General features: G+C 36.5%; 3 non-coding genes across 3 annotated transcripts; all 3 read left to right on the forward strand.

The window, feature by feature from the left end:
- Positions 1-6,519: 6,519 nt before the first annotated feature.
- On the forward strand, positions 6,520-6,601 carry TRNAS-GCU (transfer RNA serine (anticodon GCU)). The gene has a single exon. It is a non-coding gene; the product is annotated as a tRNA-Ser (tRNA).
- Positions 6,602-9,911: 3,310 nt separating this feature from the next.
- Positions 9,912-9,993, forward strand: TRNAN-GUU (transfer RNA asparagine (anticodon GUU)). Its single transcript has one exon. It is a non-coding gene; the product is annotated as a tRNA-Asn (tRNA).
- Positions 9,994-14,433: 4,440 nt separating this feature from the next.
- On the forward strand, positions 14,434-14,515 carry TRNAS-GCU (transfer RNA serine (anticodon GCU)). Its single transcript has one exon. It is a non-coding gene; the product is annotated as a tRNA-Ser (tRNA).
- The last annotated feature ends 648 nt before the right edge of the window (positions 14,516-15,163 follow it).

Below are 15,163 nucleotides of genomic sequence, written 5' to 3' on the forward strand. Positions count from 1 at the left end.
TGGTTGGGTTGGTGTACAGGGTGGGGGGGATTTGGGAGAGATTTATTTCCTCTTTTTTTATTTTTATTTGATATTATTTCTATGTTTGGTAAAGTGATGTACTGTATTGCCATATTGACTTTATATATCCGATCTGTCAGTCTGCACAATGTTTCTAGTAAATTGCTGGGGGATATCCTGAAACTCTTTTTACTTCCCTATATATGACTAAAATATTGACTTGGAATGTGAGGGGTATTAATGATAGGATAAAACGCTCCTTAGTACTTAGACAGCTGTGACACTATGGATCAGAGATTACCTGCCTTACAGAAACGCACCTGGTGGGTGGGAAACTTTTATCACTTAAGAGACCGTGGGTGGGTTGGGCATTTCATTCCCCATTTACCTCCTCTTCTAGAGGAGTGTCTGTTCTTATAAGTAAAACAGTCCCATTTGTCTGCAATACCGTTAAAATTGACCCTGGAGGGAGATATGTATTCTTAGATTGCAGCATTTATTAATTTAATATATTTATTTTAGCAGTATATATTCCTCCACCCTTCTCGTATGAGGTTTTGAAGCGTGCAGCTGAATTTGTAGCTTCCTCTCCTGATACCCCAATTATGTGTCTTGGGGACTTCAACAATGTACTAAATCCTGCTATGGATAGGTGGCGTGAATCCTCCACCTGTCACGTCTCATCAGGTAGAGGGCTGGCGAATTTTGTGACGGATATTGGCTGGATTGACCCCTAGTGGGAAAAACATCCTAATACACACCAATATTCTTGTTTTTCCCATTCCCATCATTCTTTTTCCAGAATAGACTTGGCCCTGGTCTCCAGAAACCTATTGCCCCGCATCTCTGGTATAGAGTACAAGGCTAGGGGCATATCTGACCATTCCCCGCTATTCTTGCAGTTAGATATTAAAATAGATAAGGGTCAGCATTTTTGGAAGCTACATCCCTCCTGGTTATTGAAAATGGGGGCGGGGTCAGAACTGGAGGCGGCATGGCAGGGCTACTTTGCTAATAACCTGGGTTCTGCTCCTATTGATATGATATGGAATGCATTCAAGGCCTTTATGCGAGGATCACTGATAAAGAGGGTGGCACAGCTGAAACTATTCTATAGGAAAAGGGAACTTGAATTGGAAGCCAGATGCTGAGCTTTAGAGTTGTCATATCTGGTGGATAAGCTAGAATCCTCCAGGGCATCATGGTTACATGCTCAAAAAGAATGGACTACTCATTTACAGGACCGAACTAGCCGTCGATTATTATTTACTTCACATTCCAGATATTTTCAAAGTGACAGGTCGGGAAGCTATTTAGCGTACTTGGTTAACTCAGACAGACCTAGTAACACTATTGCAAAGTTGAGATCAGCTGATGGCTTGGTAGTTGATACAACCCCTGAAATAGCGGATGTGTTCCTGAAATTTTTTAAGAATGTCTACTCATCTGATTTAAAATGTAGCCAGGCAGAACTGCGGAATTATGTAAATAATGCCAAGCTTCCTATCCTTACTACTGAGGCCAGCGCCATATTGGAGGCCCCTATCACTATTGAAGAGATTAACACAGCTATTAAATCATTTCCGAGTGGCAAAGCTCCCGGAATTGATGGTATTCCCCTTGAAGTTTATAGAAAACATGTGTTATTTTTTGCTCCCAAATTACTGGACATATTTAATGCTTTGTTTGAGGAGGGGATCTTCCCTGCCTCCATGTCTGAGGCGGTGATAGTGGTACTTCCGAAGCCTGGAAAAGATCCCCTATTTCCAGAGTCATATAGACCGATATCCCTGATATCCACTGATGCTAAAATTCTAGCTAAACTCCTGTCTATGCGACTTAATAGAGTTATTGCTACTATAGTTCATCCAGACCAGACAGGATTTATGCCCAGGAAATCAACTTCTGAGAATCTGAGGAGATTATTTACACATCTGCAGATCTCCCATGGTGATGAATCATCATCAGTTGTAGTGTCACTAGATACGGCTAAAGCCTTCGATTCCATAGAATGGCAGTTCTTATGGGAAGTTATGCGAGCATTCGGGATAGGTCCACACTTCATCAAATGGGTCCAGTTACTATATATGGCCCCTAGTGCACGGATCTCAATAAATGGTTATGTTTCACCCTCCTTCCATTTATCTAGGGGAATGAGACAGGGTTGCCCCTTGTCTCCAGCCTTATTTGCTTTGGCAATGGAACCGCTGGCGTGTGTACTGCGATCCCATCCTGATATAGTGGGTCTTCGGGTTGACAATGGAAATGACACTGTGGCCTTATACGCAGATTACCTTTTATTGTTTTTGGCTGACTATGCTCTCTCCATGCCGGCGGTGCTCCAGGTTATTACAGCCTTCGGTATATACTCTGGACTAAAGATTAATTGGGGGAAATCCCACATACTTCCACTTAGGGGGTCCCCTCCCGCATCTCCCAGTATACCTCTTCCCCTTAAGTGGGTAGACCATTTAAAATATTTGGGAATCTGGGTTACTAATTCTCCACAGGATTATATCTCTCTGAATATCCAACCATTATTGGAATATCTCCGAATGAAATCTCGCACCTGGGTTAAACTTCCTTTGACACTGACTGGTAGAATTAATTTGGTAAAAATGATCGTGCAGCCTAAATTCCTATATGTATTCCAACAACCTCCTATTTATATACCACTATCCATATTTAGGAAACTAAACAGTTTGATCTCCTCTCTGGTCTGGATGAACAAGCGTCCCAGGATTCAATTGAATATTCTAACTAGATCCCAGAATTTGGGTGGACTCGCTCTCCCTCATTTTAGATTATATTATCTTGTGTCTCAATTGTCGCATTTAAGAATATGGTTGCAGGGTGGCCCGGTGGGTGACTTGATATATGTAATGGTCTCCCAGGCTTCGCCGGGACACTCCCCTCTACGGGCATTACTTGCAGAGGGATACGCTAAAAATGATCCTCCTGTGTTTTATCAAGCTATTTACATCTGGAGGCTAATTTCAAAAATGGTCAAGTATGAAGGTATAGACCCAGACACTTCACTGTGGAACTCCAAATCATTAGATGAGTTGTCTTATTTACAAACAGATAGAGTTTGGGGTTCTAAAGGGTTGTTCTCTTTGGGACAATTGTATGATAATGGTATTCTTAAATCCTTTACTCAGTTAAGGGATGAATTTTGTTTACCTAGCTCCTATTTTTACCGATATCGTCAATTGCGACATGCGCTATCTGCCCAATTCTCGTACTCTTCGCCAAATATATTAGACTCTCCTATTAAAAAGTTATTGTTATCTACGGGGTCCCGTAAAATTATATCTAGTATATACTCTTATCTTAAGTCCGCTCATCATTGTTCGGACCTTCCTGGTCTTCGGGAACGTTGGATTTCTGATGTGGGTCCTGTGAGTGATGAGACCTGGAGCCTTGCCATGGGGTCTCCGAGATGCTCTACTGCATCAATTAGATTTCAACAGATACAGCAATTCATTCTGCATAGGACTTATCTCACACCCATTAGGCTTATGAAGTTTGCTGGAAGGATAAATGATATCTGTCCTAAGTGTGCTATACTCAGTGGTACTTTCTGACACTTGATTTGGGAGTGTTCCATCATAAGTACATTCTGGAACAGAATTATACAAACTATGGCCACTACTGGTGCCCCTATCTCTATACTAACACCTAGTGCATGTGTTCTAGGAATAATACCTTGTGATTTTTTGGATAAACATACTACCCAATACGTTATTAATCTGTGTACATTGGCAAAAGTTGTCATAGCTAGATCATGGTTGGCTTCTACGGGACCTGAATATGCGACATGGAAATCACTTCTTAATTCTACGGTGATGCATGAGAAATATATTTATATCTCACGAAAGTCTGAGTCTAAGTTTGAGAAGATATGGAATAGATGGCTTCAATCTAGTTTCTATGAGACACCCAGTGACTCATAATTGGCTCTAATGCTCTATTGGGAAGTTTTCTATTATGCGGCAATGTCAGTATCAATAATAACAACATTAACACTGTTTTTTTTTTTTTTTAAGTGTGCTAACTACATCACAGTTGTAAACTGTTATTAGTTAGTATGTATGTGTAAGAAAATTATATCTGTTTATATGCATATCTATACTCTGTTCCTTTTTTGTAATCACTCAAATCAGTAGGATGAGTTATCTGCTCTAACTATATGTATATGCCTGTTACTACTGATATTATTTGATATGTATGCATGTTATGTACATTTTAATATGTAAGTAATTTTATGCTTGTATGATATGTTTTTAAACTAAAATAAAAAAAAATTTACTCAATTTAAAAAAAAAAAAAATATGACAAGTGGTGTCAGACAACTCTTCATTATTTGTGCCAGAAAGACGAGGTGGCCGAGTGGTTAAGGCGATGGACTGCTAATCCATTGTGCTCTGCATGCATGGGTTCCAATCCCATCCTTGTCGGTTTGGAATTGTATGCTTGGAAATGGAATTTTACAAATAATGCTTCATAAGTGAAGTGACACTCAAATGTCTAAAATAAACTAATTCAAATAAGAAATCTACTTTAATGAACAATGCTTTTCATTAAAGACATACATAGCACACATTTAGTGAAAATCTACCAATACTGTTATAGTAGAAGTCATGTCATTGGCCAGATGTGTATGTTATGATTTTTTGTCATTTGTGATGGATCAAAATGATGGTGCAGTAGTTCACAAATATAGGTTACATTTCAAGTAAAATAAATGTTCTTTAAGCAAAGGCTCACTTGAAAGTGGACTTGCTAACAAGCCTGTGATATTGATGAGAACACAACCAACAATGTATAAAGAATTGATTTAAAATATGACAAGTGGTGTCAGAAAACCCTTCTTTTTTGTGCCAGAAAGACGAGGTGGCCGAGTGGTTAAGGCGATGGACTGCTAATCCATTGTGCTCTGCATGCATGGGTTCAAATTCCATCCTTGTCGGTTTGGAATTGTATGCTTGGAAATGGGATTTTACAAATAATGCTTCATAAGTGAAGTGACACTCAAATGTCAAAAATAATCTAATTCAATTAAAAAATCTACTTCAATGAACAATGCTTTTCATTAAAGACATACATAGAACACATTGAGTGAAAATCTAACATTACTGTTATAGTAGTAGTCATGTCATTGGCCAAATGTGTATGTTATGATTTTTGGTCGTTTGTGATGGATCAACATGATGGTGTTCACAAATATAGGTTATGTCTAAAGTTAAATAAATGTTCTATAAGCAGAGGCTCACTTGAAAGTGGACATGCTAACAAGCCTATGATATTGATGAGAACACAACCAATAATGTATAAAGAATTGATTTAAAACAAGACAAGTGGTGTCAGAAAACCCTTCTTTATTTGTGCCAGAAAGACGAGGTGGCTGAGTGGTTAAGGCGATGGACTTCACTTCACTTATGAAGCATTATTTGCAATAATTCAATTTCCAAGCAAACAATTCCAAACCGACGAGGATGGGATTTGAACCCATGCGTGCAGAGCACAATCCATTGTGCTCTCCATGCATGGGTGCAAATCCCATCCTTGTCGGTTTGGAATTGTTTGCTTGGAAATGGAATTTTTGCAAATAATGCTTCATAAGTGAAGCTGACACTGAAATGTCAAAAATAAACTAGTTCAATTAAGAAATCTACTTCAATGAACAATGCTTTTCATTAAAGACATACATAGCACACATTTAGTGAAAATCTACCATTATTGTTATAGTAGAAGTCATGTCATTGGCCAGATGTGTATGTTATGATTTTTTGTCATTTGAGATGGATCAACATGATGGTGCAGTAGTTCACAAATATAGGTTACATTTCAAGTAAAATAAATGTTCTTTAAGCAAAGGCTCACTTGAAAGTGGACTTGCTAACAAGCCTGTGATATTGATGAAAACACAACCAACAATGTATAAAGAATTAATTTAAAATATTACAAGTGGTGTCAGAAAACCCTTCTTTTTTGTGCCAGAAAGACGAGGTGGCCGAGTGGTTAAGGCGATAGACTGCTAATCCATTGTACTCTGCACGCATGGGTTCAAATCCCATCCTTGTTGGTTTGGAATTGTATGCTTGGAAAAGGGATTTAACAAATAATGCTTCATAAGTGAAACTGACACTCAAATGTCAAAAATAAACTAAGTCAATTAAGAAATCTACTTCAATGAACAATGCTTTTCATTAAAGACATACATAGCACACATTTAGTGAAAATCTACCATTACTGTTATAGTAGTAGTCATGTCATTGGCCAGATGTGTATGTTATGATTTTTTGTCGTTTGTGATGGATCAACATGATGGTGTAGTAGTTCACAAATATAGGTTAAGTTTAAAGTAAAATAAATGTTCTTTAAGCAAAAGCTCACTTGAAAGTGGACTTGCTAACAAGCCTGTGATATTGCTGAGAACACAACCAACAATGTATAAAGAAATGATTTAAAATATGACAAGTGGTGTCAGAAAACCTTTCTCTTTTGTGCCAGAAAGACGAGGTGGCCGAGTAGTTAAGGCGATGGACTGCTAATCCATTGTGCTCTGCACGCATGGGTTCAAATCCCATCCTCGTCGGTTTGGAATTGTTTGCTTGGAAATAGAATTTTGCAAATAATGCTTCATAAGTGAAGCTGACACTCAAATGTCAAAAATAAACTAATTCAATTCAGAAATCTACTTCAATGAACAATGCTTTTCATTAAAGACATACATAGAACACATTTAGTGAAAATCTACCATTACTGTTATAGTCATGTCATTGACCAGATGTGTATGTTATAATTTTTTGTTGTTTGTGATGGATCAACAGGATGGTGTAGTAGTTCACAAATATAGGTTAAGTCTAAACTAAAATAAATGTTCTTTAAGCAAAGGCTCACTTGAAAGTGGACATGCTAACAAGCCTGTGATATTGATGAGAACACAACCAATAATGTATAAAGAATTGATTTAAAACAAGACAATTGGTGTTAGAAAACCCTAATTTATTTGTGCCAGAAAGATGAGGTAGCCGAGTGGTTAAAGCGACTGACTTCACTTCACTTCACTTTACTTATGAAGCATTATTTGCAAAAGTTCCATTTCCAAGCAAACAATTCCAAACCGACGAGGATGGGATTGGAACCCATGCATGCAGAGCACAATCCACTGTGCTCTGCATGCATGGGTTCCAATCCCATCCTCGTCGGTTTGGAATTGTTTGCTTGGAAATGGAATTTTTGCAAATAATGCTTCATAAGTGCAGCTGACACACAAATGTCAAAAATAAACTAATTCAATTAAGAAATCTACTTCAATGAACAATGCTTTTCATTAAAGACATACATAGAACACATTTAAGGAAAATCTAACATTACTGTTATAGTAGAAGTCATGTCATTGGCCAAATGTGTATGTTATGATTTTTTGTCGTTTGTGATGGATCAACATGATGGTGTAGCAGTTCACAAATATAGGTTATGTCTAAAGTAAAATAAATGTTCTTTAAGCAAAGGCTCACTTGAAAGGGGACATGCTAACACGCCTGTGATATTGATGAGAACACAACCAATAATGTATAAAGAATTGATTTAAAACAAGACAAGTGGTGTGAGAAAACCCTTCTTTATAGGTGCCACAAAGACGAGGTGTCTGAGTGGTTAAGGCGATGGACTGCTAATCCGTTGTGCTCTGCACGCATGGGTTCAAATCCCATCCTCGTCGGTTTGGAATTGTTTGCTTGGAAATGTAATTTTTGCAAATAATGCTTCATAAGTGAAGCTGACACTCAAATGTCAAAAATAAACTCGTTCAATTAAGAAATCTACTTCAATGAACAATGCTTTTCATTAAAGACATACATAGAACACATTTAGTGAAAATCTACCATTACTGTTATAGTCATGTCATTGACCAGATGTGTATGTTATAATTTTTTGTTGTTTGTGATGGATCAACAGGATGGTGTAGTAGTTCACAAATATAGGTTAAGTCTAAACTAAAATAAATGTTCTTTAAGCAAAGGCTCACTTGAAAGTGGACATGCTAACAAGCCTGTGATATTGATGAGAACACAACCAATAATGTATAAAGAATTGATTTAAAACAAGACAATTGGTGTTAGAAAACCCTAATTTATTTGTGCCAGAAAGATGAGGTAGCCGAGTGGTTAAAGCGACTGACTTCACTTCACTTCACTTTACTTATGAAGCATTATTTGCAAAAGTTCCATTTCCAAGCAAACAATTCCAAACCGACGAGGATGGGATTGGAACCCATGCATGCAGAGCACAATCCACTGTGCTCTGCATTCATGGGTTCCAATCCCATCCTCGTCGGTTTGGAATTGTTTGCTTGGAAATGGAATTTTTGCAAATAATGCTTCATAAGTGCAGCTGACACACAAATGTCAAAAATAAACTAATTCAATTAAGAAATCTACTTCAATGAACAATGCTTTTCATTAAAGACATACATAGAACACATTTAAGGAAAATCTAACATTACTGTTATAGTAGAAGTCATGTCATTGGCCAAATGTGTATGTTATGATTTTTTGTCGTTTGTGATGGATCAACATGATGGTGTAGCAGTTCACAAATATAGGTTATGTCTAAAGTAAAATAAATGTTCTTTAAGCAAAGGCTCACTTGAAAGGGGACATGCTAACACGCCTGTGATATTGATGAGAACACAACCAATAATGTATAAAGAATTGATTTAAAACAAGACAAGTGGTGTGAGAAAACCCTTCTTTATAGGTGCCACAAAGACGAGGTGTCTGAGTGGTTAAGGCGATGGACTGCTAATCCGTTGTGCTCTGCACGCATGGGTTCAAATCCCATCCTTGTCGGTTTGGAATTGTTTGCTTGGAAATGTAATTTTTGCAAATAATGCTTCATAAGTGAAGCTGACACTCAAATGTCAAAAATAAACTCGTTCAATTAAGAAATCTACTTCAATGAACAATGCTTTTCATTAAAGACATACATAGAACACATTTAGTGAAAATCTACCATTACTGTTATAGTAGCAGTCATGTCATTGACCAGATGTGTATGTTATAATTTTTTGTTGTTTGTGATATATCAACATGATGGTGTAGTAGATCGCTAATGTAGGTTACTTTTAAATTAAAATAAATATTCTTTAAGCAAAAGCTCACTTGAAAGTGGACTTGCTAACAAGCCTGTGATATTGCTGAGAACACAACCAACAATGTATAAAGAATTGATTTAAAATATGACAACTGGTGTTAGAAAACCCTTCTTTATTTGTGCCAGAAAGATGAGGTGGCTGAGTGGTTAAGGCGATGGACTTCACTTCACTTCACTTTACTTATGAAGCATTATTTGCAAAAATTCCATTTCCATGCAAACAATTCCAAACCGACGAGGATGGGATTGGAACCCATGCATGCAGAGCACAAGCCATTGTGCTCTGCATGCATGGGTTAAAAATCCCATCCTCGTCGGTTTGGAATTGTTTGCTTGGAAATGGAATTTTTGCAAATAATGCTTCATAAGTGAAGCTGACACTCAAATGTCAAAAATAAACTAATTCAATTAAGAAATCTACTTCAATGAACAATGCTTTTCATTAAAGACATACATAGAACACATTTTGTGAAAATCTACCATTACTGTTATAGTAGAAGTCATGTCATTGGCCAAATGTGTATGTTATGATTTTTTGTCGTTTGTGATGGATCAACAAGATGGTGTAGTAGTTCACAAATATAGGTTATGTCTAAAGTAAAATAAATGTTCTTTAAGCAAAGGCTCACTTGAAAGTGGACATGCTAACAAGCCTGTGATATTGATGAGAACACAACCAATAATGTATAAAGAAATGATTTAAAATATGACAAGTGGTGCCGGAAAACCCTTCTCTTTTGTGCCAGAAAGACGAGGTGGCCGAGTGGTTAAGGCGATGGACTGTTAATCCATTGTGCTCTGCACGCATGGGTTCAAATCCCATCCTCGTCGGTTTGGAATTGTTTGCTTGGAAATAGAATTTTGCAAATAATGCTTCATAAGTGAAGCTGACACTCAAATGTCAAAATAAACTAATTCAATTAAGAAATCTACTTCAATGAACAATGCTTTTCATTAAAGACATACATAGAACACATTTAGTGAAAATCTACCATTACTGTTATAGTCATGTCATTGACCAGATGTGTATGTTATAATTTTTTGTCGTTTGTGATGGATCAACAGGATGGTGTAGTAGTTCACAAATATAGGTTAAGTCTAAAGTAAAATAAATGTTCTTTAAGCAAAGGCTCACTTGAAAGTGGACATGCTAACAAGCCTGTGATGTTGATGAGAACACAACCAATAATGTATAAAGAATTGATTTAAAACAAGACAAATGGTGTTTGAAAACCCTTCTTTATTTGTGCCAGAAAGATGACGTAGCCGAGTGGTTAAAGCGACTGACTTCACTTCACTTCACTTTACTTATGAAGCATTATTTGCAAAAGTTCCATTTCCAAGCAAACAATTCCAAACCGACGAGGATGGGATTGGAACCCATGCATGCAGAGCACAATCCATTGTGCTCTGCATTCATGGGTTCCAATCCCATCCTCGTCGGTTTGGAATTGTTTGCTTGGAAATGGAATTTTTGCAAATAATGCTTCATAAGTGCAGCTGACACACAAATGTCAAAAATAAACTAATTCAATTAAGAAATCTACTTCAATGAACAATGCTTTTCATTAAAGACATACATAGAACACATTTAGTGAAAATCTACCATTACTGTTATAGTAGAAGTCATGTCATTGGCCAAATGTGTATGTTATGATTTTTTGTCGTTTGTGATGGATCAACAAGATGGTGTAGTAGTTCACAAATATAGGTTATGTCTAAAGTAAAATAAATGTTCATTAAGCAAAGGCTCACTTGAAAGTGGACATGCTAACAAGCCTGTGATATTGATGAGAACACAACCAATAATGTGTAAAGAATTGATTTAAAACAAGACAAGTGGTGTCAGAAAATCCTTCTTTATTTGTGCCAGAAAGATGAGTTGGCCGAGTGGATAAAGCGATTGACTTCACTTCACTTCAATTTACTTATGAAGCATTATTTGTAAAAATTCCATTTCCAAGCAAACAATTCCAAACCGACGAGGATTGGATTTGAACCCACTGCATTCATGGGTTCCAATCCCATCCTCGTCGGTTTGGAATTGTTTTCTTGGAAATGGAATTTTTGCAAATAATGCTTCATAAGTGAAGCTGACACTCAAAAGTCAAAAATAAACTAATTCAATTAAGAAATCTACTTCAATGAACAATGCTTTTCATTAAAGACATACATAGAACACATTTAGTGAAAATCTACTATTACTGTTATAGCAGAAGTCGTAGAAGTCATGTCATTTAGTGAAAATCTAAGCCAAATGTGTGTATTATGATTTTTTGTCGTTTGTGATGGATCAACATGATGGTGTAGTAGTTCACAAATATAGGTTACGTTTAAAGTAAAATAAATGTTCTTTAAGCAAAGGCTCGCTTGAAAGTGAACTTGCTAACAAACCTGTGATATTGATGAGAACACAACCAACAATGTATAAAGAATTGATTTAAAATATGACAAGTGGTGTAAGAAAACCCTTCTTTTTTGTGCCAGAAAGGAGAGGTGGCCGAGAGGTTAAGGCGATGGACTGCTAATCCATTGTGCTCTGCACGCGTGGGTTCAAATCCCATCCTCGTCGGTTTGGAATTGTTTGCTTGGAAATTGAAATTTTGCAAATAATGCTTCATAAGTGAAGCTGACACTCAAATGTCAAAAATAAACTAATTCAATTAAGAAATCTACTTCAATGAACAATGCTTTTCATTAAAGACATACATAGAACACATTTAGTGAAAAGCTACCATTACTGTTATAGTAGAAGTCATGTCATTGGCCAAATGTGTATGTTATGATTTTTTGTCGTTTGTGATGGATCAACATGATGGTGTAGTAGTTCAAAAATATAGGTTATGTCTAAAGTAAAATAAATGTTCTTAAAGCAAAGGCTCACTTGAAAGTGGACATGCTAACATGCCTGTGATATTGATGAGAACACAACCAATAATGTATAAAGAATTGATTTAAAACAAGACAAGTGGTGTCTGAAAATCCTTCTTTATTTGTCCCAGAAAGACGAGGTGGCCGAGTGGTTAAGGCGATGGACTTCACTTCACTTATGAAGCATTATTTGCAAAAATTCCATTTCCAAGCAAACAATTCCAAACCGACGAGAATGGTATTTGAACCCATGCATGCAGAGCACAATCCATTGTGCTCTGCATGCATGGGTTCAAATCCCATCCTTGTCGGTTTGGAATTGTTTGCTTGGAAATGGAATTTTTGCAAATAATGCTTCATAAGTGAAGCTGACACTCAAATGTCAAAAATAAACTCGTTCATTTAAGAAATCTACTTCAATGAACAATGCTTTTCATTAAAGACATACATAGCACACATTTAGTGAAAATCTACCATTACTGTTATAGTAGAAGTCATGTCATCGGCCAGATCTGTAAGTTATGACTTTTTGTCATTTGTGATGGATCAACATGATGGTGTAGTAGTTCACAAATATAGGTTACGTTTAAAGTAAAATAAATTTTCTTTAAGCAAAAGCTCACTTGAAAGTGGACTTGCTAACAAGCCTGTGATATTGCTGAGAACACAACCAACAATGTATAAAGAAATGATTTAAAATATGACAAGTGGTGTCAGAAAACCCTTCTTTATTGTGCCAGAAAGACGAAGTGGCCGAGTGGTTAAGGCGATGGACTGCTAATCCATTGTGCTCTGCACGCATGGGTTCAAATCCCATCCTTGTCGGATTGGAATTGTTTGCTTGGAAATGGAATTTTGCAAGTAATGCTTCATAAGTGAAGCTGACACTCAAGTGTCAAAAATAAACTAATTCAATTAAGAAATCTACTTCAATGATCAATGCTTTTCATTAAAGACATACATAGAACACTTTTAGTGAAAATCTACCATTACTGTTATAGTAGTAGTCATGTCATTGGCCAGATGTGTATGTTATGATTTTTTGTCATTTGTGATGGATCAACATGATGGTGTAGTAGTTCACAAATATAGGTTACGTTTAAAGTAAAATAAATGTTCTTTAAGCAAAGGCTCACTTGAAAGTGGACATGCTAACAAGCCTGTGATATTGATGAGAACACAACCAACAATGTATAAAGAATTGATTTAAAACAAGACAAGTGGTGTCAGAAAATCCTTCTTTATTTGTGCCAGAAAGATGAGGTGGCCGAGAGGTTAAGGCGATTGACTTCACTTCACTTTACTTATGAAGTATTATTTGTAAAAATTCCTTTTCCAAGCAAACAATTCCAAACCGACGAGGATTGGATTTGAACCCAAGCATGCAGAGCACAATCCATTGTGCTCTGCATTCATGGGTTCCAATCCCATCCTCGTCGGTTTGGATATGTTTGCTTGGAAATGGAATTTTTGCAAATAATGCTTCATAAGTGAAGCTGACACTCAAATGTCAAAAATAAACTAATTCAATTAAGAAATCTACTTCAATGATCAATGCTTTTTATTAAAGACATACATAGAACACATTTAGTGAAAATCTACCATTACTGTTATAGTAGAAGTCGTAGAAGTCATGTCATTTAGTGAAAATCTAAGCCAAATGTGTGTGTTATGGTTTTTTGTTGTTTGTGATGGATCAACATGATGGTGTAGTAGTTCACAAATATAGGTTACGCTTAAAGTAAAAGAAATGTTCTTTAAGCAAAGGCTCACTTGAAAGTGGACTTGCTAACAAGCCTGTGATATTGCTGAGAACAACCAACAATGTATAAAGAAATTATTTAAAATATGACGAGTGGTGTCAGACAACTCATCTTTATTTGTGCCAGAAAGACGAGGTGGTCGAGTTTCTAAGGCGATGGACTGCTAATCCATTGTGTTCTGCACGCATGGGTTCAAATCTTGTCGGTTTGGAATTTTTTCCATGGAAATGGAATTTTGCAAATAATGCTTCATAAGTGAAGCTGACACTCAAATGTCAAAAATAAACTAATTCAATTAAGAAATCTACATCAATGAACAATGTTTTTCATTAAAGACATACATAGAACACATTTAAGGAAAATCTACCATTACTGTTATAGTAGAAGTCATGTCATTGGCCAAATGTGTATGTTATGATTATTTGTCGTTTGTGATGGATCAACATGATGGTGTAGTAGTTCACAAATATAGGTTATGTCTAAAGTAAAATTAATGTTCTTTAAGCAAAGGCTCACTTGAAAGGGGACATGCTAACAAGCCTGTGATATTGATGAGAACACAACCAATAATATATAAAGAATTGATTTAAAACAAGACAAGTGGTGTTAGAAAACCCTTCTTTATTTGTGCCAGAAAGACGAGGTGGCCGAGTGGTTAAGGCGATGGACTGCTAATCCATTGTGCTCTGCATGCATGGGTTTAAATCCCATCCTCGTCTGTTTGGAGCTGTTTGCTTGGAAATGGAATTTTTGCAAATAATGCATCATAAGTGAAGCTAACACTCAAATGTCAAAAATAAACTAATTCAATTAAGAAATCTACTTCAATGAACAATGCTTTTCATTAAAGACATACATAGCACACATTTAGTGAAAATCTACCATCACTGTTATAGTAGAAGTGATGTCATTGGCCAGATCTGTAAGTTATGATTTTTTGTCATTTGTGATGGATCAACATGATGGTGTAGTAGTTCACAAATATAGGTTACATTTAAAGTAAAATAAATGTTCTTTAAGCAAAGGCTCACTTGAAAGTGGACATGCTAACAAGCATGTGATATTGATGAGAACACAACCAATAATGTATAAAGAATTGATTTAAAACAAGACAAGTGGTGTCAGAAAACCCTTCTTTATTTGTGCAAGAAAGACGAGGTGACCGAGTGGTTAATGTGATGTACTTCACTTCACTTTACTTATGAAGCATTATTTGCAAAAGATCCATTTCCAAGCAAACAATTCCAAACCGACGAGGATGGGATTGGAACCCATGCATGCAGAGCACAATCCACTGTGCTCTGCATTCATGGGTTCCAATCCCATCCTCGTCGGTTTGGAATTGTTTGCTTGGAAATGGAATTTTT

This window comes from Taudactylus pleione, unplaced genomic scaffold, assembly GCF_031769625.1.
Source record: "Taudactylus pleione unplaced genomic scaffold, aTauple2 ptg000619l, whole genome shotgun sequence".
NCBI lineage: Eukaryota > Metazoa > Chordata > Amphibia > Anura > Myobatrachidae > Taudactylus > Taudactylus pleione.